The 15971-nt window shown below is 49.1% G+C and overlaps 1 pseudogene; it reads right to left on the bottom strand.

The window, feature by feature from the left end:
• Positions 1-851: 851 nt before the first annotated feature.
• LOC138570312 (zinc finger protein 432-like) overlaps positions 852-15971 on the bottom strand; it is a 35887-nt pseudogene continuing 20767 nt past the window's right edge.

The raw sequence follows: 15971 nt of genomic DNA, 5'->3' as shown, positions 1-15971 counted from the left end.
GGATCTAATGGTCAAGGGCTGAGTCCCCGATACAGGCATCTCTTAGACTAAGTAGGATCTAATGGTCAATGGCTGAGTCCCTGAGGCAGGCATCTCTTAGACTAAGTAGGATCTAATGGTCAAAGGCATCAAAGGCAACTGAGAGGGTTGAGGGAATACGAAAGGTTTGCCACTTCACCAATGCTCTCAACTGTATATGTTCTCTGGCACCACCTATATTTTCAATGAGGGTCCATAGTTATTGATTCAACCACTGAGTCTTTAAACTTTATAAAACATGCTGGTGGCCATTAATCTGCCTGAGGCTTTTAGGCAAAGTGTTCCATAGGATGGGAACCTTTCCACAGAAGGCACAGACTCCTTTTAGAATATTCCAAAAGAGATGCATTTGAAACAGCTGTGATTCAACCAATCATAGTCAGCCAACATTTGTGTGCCAATGGAAACTGGGTACAGTTGTGGCGATAAGTTTTGGTAAATAGCCATGCCAAACCCAGACCCATTGAAGAACCACCTCCTCCTCTCAAGCTTTAATTGCAGAGGGGATTTCAAGACCTACATATCCTCTCTTAGGGCAGATGAGAACATCCTGAAGTATTTTCCACATTCACTACACTGAAATGGTTCCTCACACATGTTTTATCTGGTGCCTAATAAGGTTACTGTACACACTGAAGCTTTTTCCACATTTTGTGCACACATGAGGTTTCTCACCTGTATGTTCTCTGGTGGCGATTAAGCCATCCCTTCCCAGCACACCCGTTCTAACATTAAAAGCACTTTGTAAGGATTTCCCACAAGCAGATCAATAGCCAAAAATCCAAGTTGCAATAAGAGTGCATACCTTTGCAAGAAAAAGAAGTTTATTAGAAGCAATGCGGCCGGGAGCACTCGATAGCGCCTTGGAACTGAATTAATCACTCGCTCGACACTCCTAACAAAGTTACAGCTTATATTGCGGTAAACCGCAGATTTTACATATCTGTTACAAAACTATACCATGTTTCCCATTGGTCAATCCTATACAAAGACCCTAAACATTATATATAGATCATAACCTCATTGGCTACATCTTCATCTAAAAACACAACCTCTAAAAATGACTTCATAATGTCGTCAGCATGATCTACTCCACTTTGATTGGTCCCTGCTAACCAGGCAGTAAATTACAATTAGCTATTCATTTCATTGGTCGAGGCAGCTCAGACAGTGTTTGATGTGCAACTTCCCGAGACATCCCTTTGGTAAAACAATGGCTCCTTCATGAGGCCAGACACGTTGGCACCCCCAGATGGTCTTCTTGACCTTGCAGCTTCATTCATTAACAACACCTCCCATGACTCCCATCCTGAAAGATATCGCTGCCCTGGCCTGCTACCCATCCCATCTGTATGTGGAATCAGGTGGCTTTATAAAAAACGCATGCGTGCACCGCTCAGTGAAATCAATTGTTCTTATTTATTTACTAATATCAGCACAATACCTAAAGTTCAAATGGAATGGCCTTTGCTCATTGGGGGAAGTACAGTCTCATTTGGTTTTGCTACATTAACATATCTGGGCTGCCGTGACCCGTTCTCACCAGCTTCGGCCTTGCAGGTGTCAAGATTATCCAGTGCGCATAAACCAACCTAATTAAAATGTATCTCGTCCTCGATTCCTGTGAGCTGCTTTTTTGGCTGTACATCACTCCTCAATGCTGTCCGAGTCGGTAGGGGAAGGGGAAATATTTCTAGTTTACAGAGCCAAACACCAACTCCAAATGCAGCCTACTAGTCTCTACTAACAAACACTGCATGGCCTACTTGTAAATGGCTGAACCCTTGCTCTGCGGTCTATCAGTCTAATGCTACTAACGCCCATGTTAAATACTACATTACCATACTAGCACTTACCACTTATACTAACCCGTAGTCCATTACCATCCCTACCCTAAATACACAATACTACACATTCTATACTATCTTCTATGCGCTAAGCCACACCCTGCTCCTAATTGGCAGCTACCAACCTCGTTACCCCCTATGGGTCTATCTCCCATATCTCAACATTGTTACTGCTCTCCATGTTATACCTTAATGCTTCTTTCAATACATTTTCAACTAGTTAAAAAAGAAAACGTGTGCTACGCAGCGAAATTAAATATGATAACTACTGGTTAAGAATTGCTCAGCGCTTCTGGCTAATACAGGTAGCGCAGTCTAAACCGTTTCCCATGATTGGGACGCTGCACGTGCATCCCACCACACTCATGAGGTTTCTCACCTGTGTGTGTTTTCTAGTGTTATGTTATAACATTTCTATAGCATCAAAGCCCTAAGGCATCTAGTGGTGCATTGCAGGATATCCCTTTGAGCAAACCCTTACCTTTATTCAGAGCACTCATGTGGTTTCGCACCTGTATGTGTTCTCTGGTGGTAAATAAGTTGTCCCTTCCGAGCAAACCCTTTCCCACATTCAGTGCACACATGAGGTTACTCACCTGTATGTGTTCTCTGGTGGCGAGTTAGGTCTTGTTTCCCTGCAAAGCTTTTCCCACATTCAGTGCACTCATGAGGTCTCTCACCAGTATGCGTTCTCTGGTGGCGGATGAGCTGTCCCTTACGAGAAAACCCTTTCCCACATTCAGTGCACACATGAGGTTTCTCACCTGTATGTGTTCTCTGGTGGCTAATAAAATGCCCCTTCCAAGCAAACCCTTTACCACATTCAGTGCACACATGAGGTTTCTCACCTGTATGTGTTCTCTGGTGGCTACGAAGATCTCCCTTCTGAGCAAACCCTTTCGCACATTCAGTGCACTCATGAGGTTTCACACCTGTATGTGTTCTCTGGTGGCTACGAAGATCTCCCTTCTGAGCAAACCCTTTCGCACATTCAGTGCACTCATGAGGTTTCACACCTGCATGTGTTCTCTGGTGGTAAGTAAGATGCCCCTTACAAGAAAACCCTTTCCCACATTCAGTGCACACATGTGGTTTCTCATCGGTATGTATTCTCTGGTAGCGAGCAAGCTCTTGTTTCCCAGCAAACCCTTTCCCACATTCAGTGCACTTGTGAGGTTTCTCACCTGTATGTGTTATCTGGTGGCTAATAAGATCTCCCTTCTGAGCAAACCTGTTTCCCACATTCAGTGCACACATGAGGTTTCTCACCTGTACGTGTTCTCTGGTGGATAGTAAGATCTCTCTTCTGAGCAAACCCTTTCCCACATTCAATGCATACATGAGGTTTCTCACCTGTATGTGTTCTCTGGTGGATAGTTAGAGATCCCTTCTGAGCAAACCCTTTCCCACATTCAGTGCACCTATGAGGTTTCACACCTGTATGTGTTCTCTGGTGGATAGTTAGAGATCCCTTCTGAGCAAACCCTTTCCCACATTCAGTGCACCTGTGAGGTTTATCACCTGTATGTATTGTCTGGTGGTGAATAAGACGTCCCTTCTGAGCAAACACTTTCCGCATTCAGTGCACACATGCCGCTTCTCACATGTATGCATATTTGGAGGGCAAACACGTGTACCATGCAAATGAACACTATTCTAAAATTCAGTGCACTGATAAGGTTTTTCACCCATGTTCTCATGTGGGCAATACGTACGTTCTTGAGATGGCAACTTTTCCCATATTCTGGGCATGTGTAAAGTTTCTCCTCTGTTTATTGTGTCTGGTGCCTATTAAGAGGACACTTTCCACTGAATCGTTTCCCAAATTCAGAGCACAAATTACCTTTCTCGTGTGGAGAGAATTTCTGGTGAGAAATAGGATTTTTCCTCTGATTAAAGCTTTAAAAATATTCAGTGCAAGGATACACTTTGTCCATTCACATTGACGAACGTTTCACAAAATAAGTTAAAGAAACTACCTTTACACTGAGGATGTGTATAAAATAGCACTCACAGGTGTCCTACAGCAATAATAGCAATAACAAAAATGCTTCCCTTACTGCACGTCACACATTGTCATTTTCATGCTAGACGTCCCTCTCGCCCAGGATTGACTGAAAGAACATGCTTGGTTACTGGATGTTACCACGAAGGGTTTGCATGGATGGACGCCATCTGGTAGCCAATAGGCTTCTCAATCTCAGTTCCTTAAGACTCTGAAAAGACAACTGGACACCAAACATGCACTCTTCTAAGATGCCTGGAAACTGCATATTCTAATAATGACACTTTTCACTGCATTAATCCAGAGAATCTAACAATCACTGTTGTTGCATTTCTGGGGCATCTATCACCTGTTAAAATAAAAGGAGATGCACATTATTAGTTTCAACACATTCACAATCACAGGCATCACATGTAACAGGCAGACTGGTTCTCAGTAGTAGTGATGTGCCCTGGTTAATTACTCACGTAGTAGCTCATAAGACGTTGAATACTAAGGGGCCATCTATTGAGGACATGCACTCTAGGTGGTACAGTCATGGTTCTCTGATGATAGCATATAATGTGATAGAGGCCAGTGCAACAGGAACAGTGCGATTCACTTTTATTAAGACCATTTTAGTATCCAAGAGTATGAGAATAAAACACAGGTTGGGTGCTGTGAGAAGTCAGTAATGCTTGTAGTTTTTTCAAAGTAAGACAGTTTACAAAAGTAAAAGTTTGCCAAAATAAGCCTTGTTGCCCTACTCTACTGAGGAATTCCCTACCTATTCTAAAGGCTAAGGGAGCAACCTCTAGCATGGGGGTAAACTGGCCCTCACTCTAAACAACAAACATTCAAAGTAAATGATAAAGCAACACAAGATAACAAACAATAGTTAAACAATACTTGGGTGATCTTCACCTGTACTGGGCAAGATCCTTTTCCCAGGATTTTAAAGTCCGCTTGAAGAACATTTTCAAAGGAAAAGAACATTCTTCAATGAATTCTTATTAGTTCTCAGTCAAGACATAAGGTCCTCAAACCACAGTCTACTTATAGCAATTTTCTGGTTTGGTTGGTTTAAAATATCCCCTTCCAATCTCCATCAAAGAAAATAGCACCAATGGTAATCCTGGTTATCTTTTCTCCAAAGGTATTTGCCAGAGTTCAAAAGAATAGGTATAGGACTTCTTCAACTACAACTTTCCAATGGATTAAGACTTCTGCAGTATATTTGGTAATTTGTCAGGATGCTTCTTCTTTGGGTTGCTACTTACTTTTAACAACCACTCTTCTGCGGCTGCAACTATGAAGGCAGTTACATTTGTTTCACAGTATGCCACCATTTCAAACCCACTCCAATATACCATCCCCTGATAGCTTATATACCACCACAGTTCAAGTATTTCTGCCAATGCTTTATGCTTTAGACTTATTAGCAAACTTCAACCTCTTCAGGTAGGCAAGGCACTGCTACTTTTTAATGACGCTCAAAAAGGGGGCAGCTTCTTTGCCTCTTCTGGTCTGTCCCACTGCTACAAGGATAGCCTGCCTCTGGCTAAAAGACTTACCTCCGTTCACGTCCAGCAGTCATTTAGCATTACAGGTTATGGGAATTCTTAACAAGCACCCAGCTCCCCTTCCCCAGCTTTCTCACACCTCTTGTGCCCCAGTAGTTACTCGGGCGTTGCAGTGCCACACTTCCAGTCTTAGGTAACAATGCTGCACTTCTCTCTGATGCCTCTGGTTGACAATTTCACAGAGTAGGTGGAGGGGTTTAAACCGTTTTGTTTCACTATAAAAGGGATCACTTTGGTATTGCTTGTTTTTTTCTTCAGTACAAATACTTTGTGACATAAAGAATGTAAATTCTGGATAATACAAGGTTCACACACAACCCTTCTTTAAAATAGATTTTGAAACTTAAAGTAATGGATGAAATTGTATTCCTGTGTAATCTCACTGAGGCAACATCTGACTTCCCTTCTGAGACAGCCCTACCGCCGCAAGAGTCTCACGATACAAGATGAATACTAAGACCATAAAGGTGCAGTTAAGAAAAGAATAGGGGGGTAATTCATAGAATTCGGAGCACAAGCGGCGCACGTGGCTGGCGCACAGTGTGCGCGTGCGACAGTCTGCGCCAGCTGCGTCCGCCAAAATCCATTTCCGCGCACAGCGTATTCATGGATTTCAACATCCATTACCAGCCATGGCGCAGAGTGGCGCAGCGACCCTGCAGCAGTGCCAGTAACGCCCCCAATCCCTCCCCGTGCGCCATGTACAGCGCACAAATCCAGTACATGGCGCACAGGCCCCCAATCAAGAAAAGGCCTGTAAAACTCCCCGCGCACCCCTCGAATACACGTATCGCGCTGTGCGGGAAGTTTCACAAGCGATTGGCCCTGTGCGAGCAGTCTACATGAATTTCGGGGGTGCACGGGAAATTTCACAGGCGATTGGCCCTGTGCGAGCGGGGTACATGTATTACTGGGGTGCGCACAAAGTTTCACACGCGATTGGCCCTGTGCGAGCGGATTACGTGTATTACGGGGGTTCGCTTGAAGTTTTACAAGCGATCGGCCCTGTGCGAGCAGGGTACGTGTATTACTGGGGTGCGCGGGAGGTTTCACATGCGATTGGCCCTGTGCGAGCGGGTTACGTGTATTAAGGGGGTTCGCTTGAAGTTTCACACGCGATTGGCCCTGTGCAGGCGGGGTACGTATATTACAGAGCTGCGCGCAAGGTTTCACACGCGATTGGCCCTGTGCAAGCGGGGTACGTGTATTACGGGGGTTCGCTTGAAGTTTCACACGCGATTGGCCCTGTGCGAGCGGGGTATGTGTATTTCGGGGGGCGTGGGAAGTTTCACACGCGATCGGTCCTGTGCGAGCGGGGTACGTGTATTACTGGGGTGCGCGGGAAGTTTCACATGCGATCGGCCCTGTGCGAGCGGGGTACGTGTATTACTGGGGTGCACGGGAAGTTTCACACGTGATCGGCCCTGTGCCAGCAGGGTATGTCTATTTCCGGGGTACGCGGGAAGTATCACACGCGATTTCGCTGTCAGAGCGGGTACGTGTATCCAGTGGGGTGTGTGGGGAGTCCCACACGTGAATTGGCAGTGTGGGTCCTCCCAGGTGTGCCCTCTACCCCCTCCACGGCCCTTGCAGGCAACCCACACCACAGGGGACTACCCTGCACCCCATGTCATGTCCCACACGCAGCCCATCCACCATGGGCATCCCCCCCAGCCAGCCCACATGTCACCTTCCACTAGTGATCACTAACCCATGTCCCCCAGCACCCCCACCCCCCAGCAGTGATGGGCACCTGCCAGCAGGCCCTGACCCATGTCCCCCAGCACCCCCAGCCCCCAGCAGTGATGGGCACCTGCCAGCAGGCCCTGACTCATGTGCCCCAGCACCCCCACCCCCAGCAGTGATGAGCACCTGCCAGCAGGCCCTGACTCATGTGCCCCAGCACCCCCAGCAGTGATGAGCACCTGGCAGCAGGCCCCGACTCATGTCCCCCAGCACCCCCACCCCCCAGCAGTGAGCCTCAAGCCCCGACTCATGTCCCCCAGCACTCCCACCCCCCAGCTGTGGGCCTCAGACCCAGATTTATGTCCCAACAAACCACATGTCCTAACAAAATAGACCCATGTCCCGAAAGCCAACCCTAATCCCCCTTGCCCCCCAATCCAAGCATGCAACCATCCACCGAACCCACTCCCAAATTACCCATGCCATGATAGATGAAATGAACCCCCATGCCCATGCAGGAATGCACAACGTAGCCACACAGTGGCAACACGTGACTGAGGAAATGTTCAATGAGACATGAACAAAACCAATTACAGAACACAACACCAATTCTGAAGTAAAAAAAAATGCATTAAAAACATAAAGAACTGACTTTGATGAATAGTGAATTGAAAATCAATGCACAATAACCGAAGTAGAAAAAAAAAATAATTGTAAATCCAATGAAGTTAAAAAAAAGAAAAATCACGTAGAATAAAAAAGCGGTCCATTGCTAATGTCCATAATAAAAACATAATCCAAATTAAAAAAAAACATTGATCCATGGGAATATAGAAAAAGAAAGTATGTACAAGTCTGTAAATATATCCAATGTAAGTCCAAATGGTCCATGATCCACAAACAAAAGGAAACCTACAAAAAAGTCCTAGGAAGAAAAAACTATATACACACGAAGTGGAGCAATGTCCATTAACTCCAAATTAAAAGAACAAAGGAAACCTAACACTATCTAACTATATACAATGGCGGCGGGCAAGTCCTGCTGCTCACTCTGTGATGTCCCGGGCCAGGGCATCATCGAACTCCATGTCGATGTCCCGGAGGCGGGCCTCTGCCCTGGCCCCGAGGTCTCGCAGAGATGCACTCATGGCCTGTTGCAACTCCCTGCGAGTTGCCTCGAGGCACTCTGCCCGCCTCAACACCCGACGCATGGAGAACCCCGCCCTGACCATGGTGAGCCGCGCCTCTTCCTCCCGCCGCCGCTCCGCATCTATGCGCTGGCCCAACCGCAGCCACACGGAAGACAAATCCATTCCAGGGTTCTCCTGCCCTCTGGTCGATGCCTGCCCCTCTGATGTTGATGGCCCGAGCCATCATTGCTCCCACCTAGAGCCTGCTGCTGTTGCTGCTGTCCATATGCCCTGTCTGATGCCTGCACATCCTCCATCTGCTGGGGTCCAGTTGCTGTGGTGTCCACCCCTGCTGGACCTCCGACTCCCGACTGTAGCAGGGATGGGATCCCCACCGAGCTGGCTGCGTTGGTCAGGGCAGGTCCACAGGGGGCCCTGGTGGAATCTGGGCCGGAAGACGGCAGGGAGAACGACTGGCTCATAGTTTCCACAGAGGCGGAGAGGTCCGCCAGAGTGCGCGACACATGTAGGAACCCAACGACCAGGGCCCTCCCAACAGTGCCACGTCGCGACGTTGATGTTCGTGATGGCGTGCGTGCTCCACCCAGGAAGCACGCACGTCATCACGAATGTCACGCGTGTGCAACACAACACCAATCAGGACGGAGCCCATACGGTCGTGCGTGGGACCCCTCATCCACAGGTAGTGGAGAGGCAGATGATGTGGCACTCCCCCTTACCTGCGGATGGGCCTGGGACAGGGCATCCCTGCTGGTGCATGGTGGTGCAGTCACAGGGTCAAGGACAGCGACATGCACAGGCCCCTCCGCGGTGACCTGTGCTGCCTCCTGGCCCTGCACTGCACCACTTGCACCAGTGGTGCTACCCCCACCAGGCCCCATGTGCGGCTCAGTAGCGGGCTCCTCCTCCTCTGTGGAGACCACCAACCTGGATGTCTCCACACCATCTTCCGCCATTGCAAGCCCCTGTGGGGGCTCACCCGGCCCTTCCACTACAGCCGTAGTGGCAGACGCAGCACCAGCCCCCTCGCTCCCAGATGTTGGCAATTCCTGGGAGGGTGGCTGGGCCTTGTGTCGCCGCTCGGTGGAGGCATCCCCGCCGCTTGGCTCCACAGCGCCGTCTCCATCCTCTTCTTCACTTGACGCTGCGTAGAGGGAGACATAGAACACAAGCATCAGGGTGCAGTACAATATTCCCCTAGATAGGAAGCAATAACACATGAGTGGCACTGTCAAATGTCACTTCCATCCTGTCCCTCCACAACAAATGGGTGAATGCATGCAACACACATGCAGAAACAGTCCTGGCGACTACAATCAACATCAACATCCATGTGCAAGGGCCTCTGTTAACCAAAATGTCAACTCACATGCATCATGGCTCACACTGGTCCCATGCACACACGTCACCGGAGGGTCATGCATCATGGCTTGTACACGACAGACACAGTGGATGAACACAGTGGATACAACGGTGACCGCACTGCATGAGTGAATCTACACATCATCACGGACATGTGTCATGATATGATATGATATATGGCATTAATAACGCGCCTATACACAAGTGTTTCAAGGCGCGACGAGGCAAGGGGGGAACAAAGGGAGGACAGATAACGATCTTACTAGGCCAGGTGTCATTCAGATCGTGCAAGTGCATGGGAAGGGGGGCAAGGAAGAGTGCAAGGGGGGGAAAGGGAGAGGGGGAAGTGCAGTACATGGGAAGTGGAAAAAATAAGATAAATAAAACACATAAAATAAAACAGGCACGTGCAGGAAGTGCGGACAAATGCTGGAAAGGGGACTGAAGGGATACAGAAACAGTCCCCAAGTGCAGGGGTTGCCAGGGAGGCAGTGCATGTGGGCAGCTGACAGGGCCTGGCCCAGAGATCAGAGGGGTGGCCAGGTAACCAGTACAATTTCAGTCAGGAGTTCAGCAAGGGAGGGGAGGAGAGAAAGCAGAAGCAAAGAGGAACGTTTTGAGGTGTTTCAGGAACCGGAGGTGGTTCTCCTCGAGTTTCAGGGAGGCAGGAAGGCTGTTCCAGAGAGAGGCCCCTGCCGAAGAGAGTGATCTGCCACCAACTTGTGTGACCTGCCACCATGGCATTTCAAAGTCACACACACACACTTCTCAGACACACACACACACATGTGTACCATACATGTACATGACAGCAGCACCCATCCCTCAACCCCCCTCCATGTCCAAGAACAGAGACTGGCATGCATTCATGCGTGCATTCCACATACAGCTCCCCATGTTGCATTGGAACACATGCACCATCCATGTGGTTCACACATTACTGGTCTGACATGCATGACCATGATGTCCCTGCACACACATCCATACATGGCCTATGTCACACATACAGGCAAGTATCAGGCTACTAGCACACTGCAACATGCCCTGTCTCACACATCAATGCTTTCCCACTTACCGCTCAACTCCAGATGGGTCTGCCTCTGAAGGATCTGGAAGTGGAGCGCTGGGGCTACGTGTTCCAGGACCCTCATATGGATGTTACCCATGCTGACCCGGCCCCCTCCGCGAGGCGCCGGGCCTTGTAGAGGGTCCTGGACCTCAGGTCCTCGCAGCGCTTCTTGACGTGCTTGATGTCACGCGTTGCCACCTCCTCCGCGTTGATGGCAACCACTGCGTCCTCCCAGATCCTCAACCGTCTTTCCTTGGTGGCGCGTGATGTTCCGAAGAGGGCATCATAAAGCCCCAAGACATGCTCCACCAGGACACCAACTTACTTATCACTGAAGCTGGTGGCCCTCTGCCTCTCTGACTGGGGGTCGCCAGTGGACTCAGATGGTGTTTGCCCCGACATAGCGACCACCCTGGCAGGCATGGGTGGGCAACTGGGTCCTGGGGCTGGGCTGTGGAGCGATGTTATCCCAGTCGGGAGTCTTCTGTTCCAGCAGGGGTGGACACAGCAACTGGACCCCTGCAGATGGCTGACGTGCAGGCACCAAATAGCAGGGCACGTGGGCAGCAGGCAGACAGCAGCAGATGGCTGGTGGGAGCGTGCTCGGGGCTCTTGGGGGCAGGAAAATGGGCTTTTGGGCAGGAGCGTGGTCTTCCATGTGTATTCACGTGGCCAGCTTGATACAGAGTGATTTGGCACGTGAAAAAATGGCAAGTCAGTGTGTAATCCGAGGAAAGGCCCTTAGTGCGTAAACGCGTCAGTGATATTACACACGCAGGCGTTGCCCACAACACGGGTGCATAGTGAATCAGCACGTGAGAAAACTGTACGTCACCGTGCTATTGGAGGAAAGGGACTTAGCGCGTAAGCGCGTAAGTGACGTTTCACGTGTGGGCTGGCTTAAAAGGTACGAGTATCACGCTATTTCCTTGTACGTGATTTTTGTGGAGAGCGAGCGGGTGTATCTTGTACTTCTTGTCGGTTCACAAGCGATTACTTCACAACGTTTCCAGTTCGTACTCCCTGTTTCCTCAGACTGCGTTCTTTTCTTCTTTTGGCGGGGATGTTGCCTACGCGCACACGCGCGTCTTTTTCACGTTCTTTTTCAAGGCAGATGGTGAGTCGCGCGCGTATTTCCCAACTGTGGTTGCCCCCGTGTGTCGCGCGCCCCTTCAGTGGTCATTGTATGCTGCGTTTAACATGCATACGCTTATTTTTGTGTTTCTGGGTGCCACAACGTAGTGCGGGTTTATTTTTCCACGCACGTGGTCTACCAGGTGTTGCGTGCACGTCTGCTTTTGTTTTTGGGATGCCTGTGCGTTTGCGTGACCCGTCATCTTCCTCCAGGGGTCACATACAGCCTTCCCAGAGCACTAGGGTACGAATTCCATCTAGTACCCTACCCCTTTTACCCCAATTGCCCAGGACAATTTTTTACTGCAACTCCCATACGCACAACAACATCAGTGCCATGGTTGGGAGGCGACCAAGCAGTAAGGGAGGCAAAGGTGGCCGACCTCCAAAAGGTGGGCGTGGTGGGCGCGGTAGGGGACGTGGCCAGGATTTGCAGGGTGCCCCTATACCCCTGTGTGTGGAGGACCAATCAGGGACACCCATGCCCCCCCCCATGGTTGTGGGAAACATAGCTGACACCATCCCAGCTCAGCCCTTGTTGGACTGGCCCATTTTGGCACCTGAACCGGTACAGGATGACTCATAGACTGACTTCCAGGTCAGCAAGTCTAAGCCACGTGTGGCGGTGCAAGTTGCTGTCACCAGGCCACGTGGATCTGGGGCAGCAATGTCATCTGCTGCCCCAAGTAGGCAGGGTGGGGAGGCTGCAGGGGCAGCTGCAGCTCTATCCACCCCAGCTCTGAGTCTCCCAGCCGGGACAGTGTCGGTCCAGGTCCATCAAACCAACGTTGGCCCTGCAAACATCACTCTGCAGCCAATGCCTGCACCAAGACCTATGGTCATTGTGCCTTCGCACACTTCTAGTACCCAGTCCACCTGTGCTTCTGCCCTACTGACCAGAGCGGCGTAAGCCACTCAGGATCTGCACCACCTTTGAAAAAGAAGAAGAAGGGTGCTCTGGCACTACAGGCTGAGACCCCAGACACAGCTACACACGCCAGCATGTCAAGGAAGCCTAGCTTTAATGATGCCGAACTTGATGCACTTGTGGCCTATGTGTCGGCACATAGCCGCGAAATGGTGGTGACTGCAGGGTGCAAGACCACACCTGGTCAACGTAGGGCACACTGGCAGACCATCGCGGACCACATTAGTGCCCTTGGATTTGTGAGGCACACAGCTGATGGTTGCTACAAGCGGTGGAATGACCTGAAACGCAGAGCAAAGAACAAGCTTGCTCAAATCATGCCTCTACTCTGGTGACTGGCGGTGGGTCTCCACCAGGGGACAACCAACTCACTGAACATGAGTCTGTTGCCGGAACCTTCGTCACAGAGGAACCGATCCAAGGCGCGGGAGACCTACCAGATTACGACGCATTGTCCGGTGAGTGCCCATGCATGTGTGTGTAATCCATGTGTATGTTGTTTGGGTGACGGGTTCTGATTGAGTGCCAGGTGAGGGTGTGTTCTCCTGAGTGGTATGGGTCACCCATGTGCTTCCTCCAAACCATTCACCGGCCTTGGATTTGGGTATGACAGTATCCCTTCTGCCCACAGTAGCTAATTGGTGCCACATTACTGCAGTTGCCCTTGAACTGTCATCTTGCAACAACATTGTTCTGAATTTTTCAGTGTTCATTCAGGCTGATTGTTTCAATTCTCCCATTTTTGCAACACATTTTTCAGCCCTAATGCCACATATGTGACATGCCTCTGTCATTGATTTCACCCCACATTGGCCCACATGTGTTACCTTGTTATGTGAATGATTAGACCATTCAGGCTGATTGAGTATTGACATGCTCACATTAATTTTTGGGGTCTGTTTGAATGTGGAACATGATAGTTGTTTCCTGTGATGTTGAAGTGACCAACCATTGATGTGTACATCTGGCTGCCATCACTGTATTATTGTACACTGGATGTGTTGCACTGTGTGGCACATGCGTATTTTGTCATACTATTTAGCATTTTTCATCTCATCATGTCCATCTGACATGGATGGGTGACAGTTCTCATTCACTGACATATGGCTGTACTTGTCAAATGTACCATGGCTAGGCTACATGCCATCTGTGTGCTGGCATGTCTCATGTATGTGTATTGGACATATTTAAATCTTTAGGGCACCTGGCTAGGTCCCGATTTACCCAGGTGGGTATACGTATAATAAACAGAGATAATCGGGATGGGGATACCAGAGAGGACTAAAGACAACATCACGGGGTTCAAACCCAAATCCACCTTCTTACCACCCCCTCACACGATCCCGAGTGAGTTTGAGACTTTTGAGAAGATCGTCATGAAAACAATCACCGACGGGATAAGACAAAAAAACTTTTATCAAGACAACCTGCTACCAACGGAGCGACAGTCCCTTAAGGACCTCCACCAGGATACCACCATCACTATAAAACCAGCAGACAAAGGAGGCGGTATTGTGATCATGAACACCGCAGATTACAATCAGGAATGCTTGCGACTCCTCAGCGACAGAACCTCATATAAAATGTTAAACAGGGACCCCACACAACGACTGCAAGAAGAGATCATCAACCTCACCAAGCATGCCGAAGACCAGGGGTGGATTTGTCAAGAAGAAAGGATCTTTCTCAACAAAACTCACCCGAGGACTCCGGCCTTCTACATTCTACCCAAAATCCACAAGCACCCCACCAAACCACCGGGCAGACCCATTGTCTCCGCCTGTGATTCACTGTTGGAACCCCTCTCTCTATATACAGATTTTTTTATGAAGCCGTTCGTAGGTAAAATGGCATCTTACCTCAAAGACAGTACCGAAACCATCAAGATTTTGGACTCCATACATCTGACTGCCCAGTCCATTTTGGTCACCATGGACGTTGAGGCACTGTATACCTCCATCCCACAAACAGAGGGCCTACAAGCCTTGGCGACTTGCCTTGAAAAACGAGCCAACACTTCTACCATACCTACTAACTTTTTGGTGGAGTGCATTCGGATCGCCATGGGTGAGAATTTCTTTCTATTCGGCCATCAAATGTACCAACAAATTAAAGGAGTGAGCATGGGCGCCACTTTTGCCCCGGACGTCGCCAATCTGTACATGGCACAATACGAAGAAGATCACATCTACTCTGACAACAATCCTCACAGACCAAACATCAAGGTCTGGCGTCGATACATCGATGACATTTTACTCATTTGGGAAGGAAGCTCTGAAGAACTACTAGCTTTCCACCAATGGCTCAATGCACGGAACGATTACATCAAGTTCACCATTGAATGGGACTACCAAGAGATCAATTTCCTCGACCTACACATTTACCGGTCCGGAGATGCGCTGAAGACGGAACTCTTCAGAAAACCTACCGACAGGAACACCCTTCTCCACTTCACCAGCTACCATCCACAAGGTTTAAAATACAATCTCCCCTACGGTCAGTTTCTGCGCATCCGGAGAAACTGCTCTGACAAAGAAAGATTCAACTACCATGCACAACAACTGCAAACACGTCTTGGAGAGAGAGGATACCCCAGGAAGTCCATCAAGACAGCCAAGAAAAGAGCGGCCAACACCGACCGCTCCCTCTGCTTAACCACTAAAGAAAGACTCCCTAACGATAGAACTGTCTGCGTCACCACGTACAACCCAGTCAGTAACCTCATCAAAAATACCATCAACAAACACTGGCATCTGGTAAAAAATGAAGGTACCCTGGCGAAGAAACCACTGTTCGCCTTCAAGAAAAACAGAAATCTTAGAGACTCATTAGTCCACACCTTCCTAGAACCCACCAAACCAGTCACCACGCTGTGGAATCTTCCACCAGTGGTGGGTCACTTCAGCTGTGGACATTGCGTCGCCTGTCGTTTTACCACGAACAGCAAAACGTTCATCCATAAGAACCTAGTATGGAAACAGAACAGTCACACCAACTGCGAAAGTAAGCACGTGATCTACGCTATCAAGTGTCCCTGCGACCTGATTTACATCGGCAAAACCATCAGACCAGTCAAACAAAGGATCAACGAACACAGATCCTGCATCAAAAACAAAGTTGAGGACAAACCTCTGGTCGAACACTTTAGCCAGAAGAAACATACCCATGAAGAATTCACGTGGACCGTG

This window comes from Ambystoma mexicanum, chromosome 2q (assembly GCF_040938575.1).
Source record: "Ambystoma mexicanum isolate Mex_15411 chromosome 2q, UKY_AmexF1_1, whole genome shotgun sequence".
Classification (NCBI taxonomy): domain Eukaryota; kingdom Metazoa; phylum Chordata; class Amphibia; order Caudata; family Ambystomatidae; genus Ambystoma; species Ambystoma mexicanum.
The sequence above is the reverse complement of the archived record's forward strand: the minus strand, read 5'-3'. Positions and strand labels throughout refer to the sequence as shown.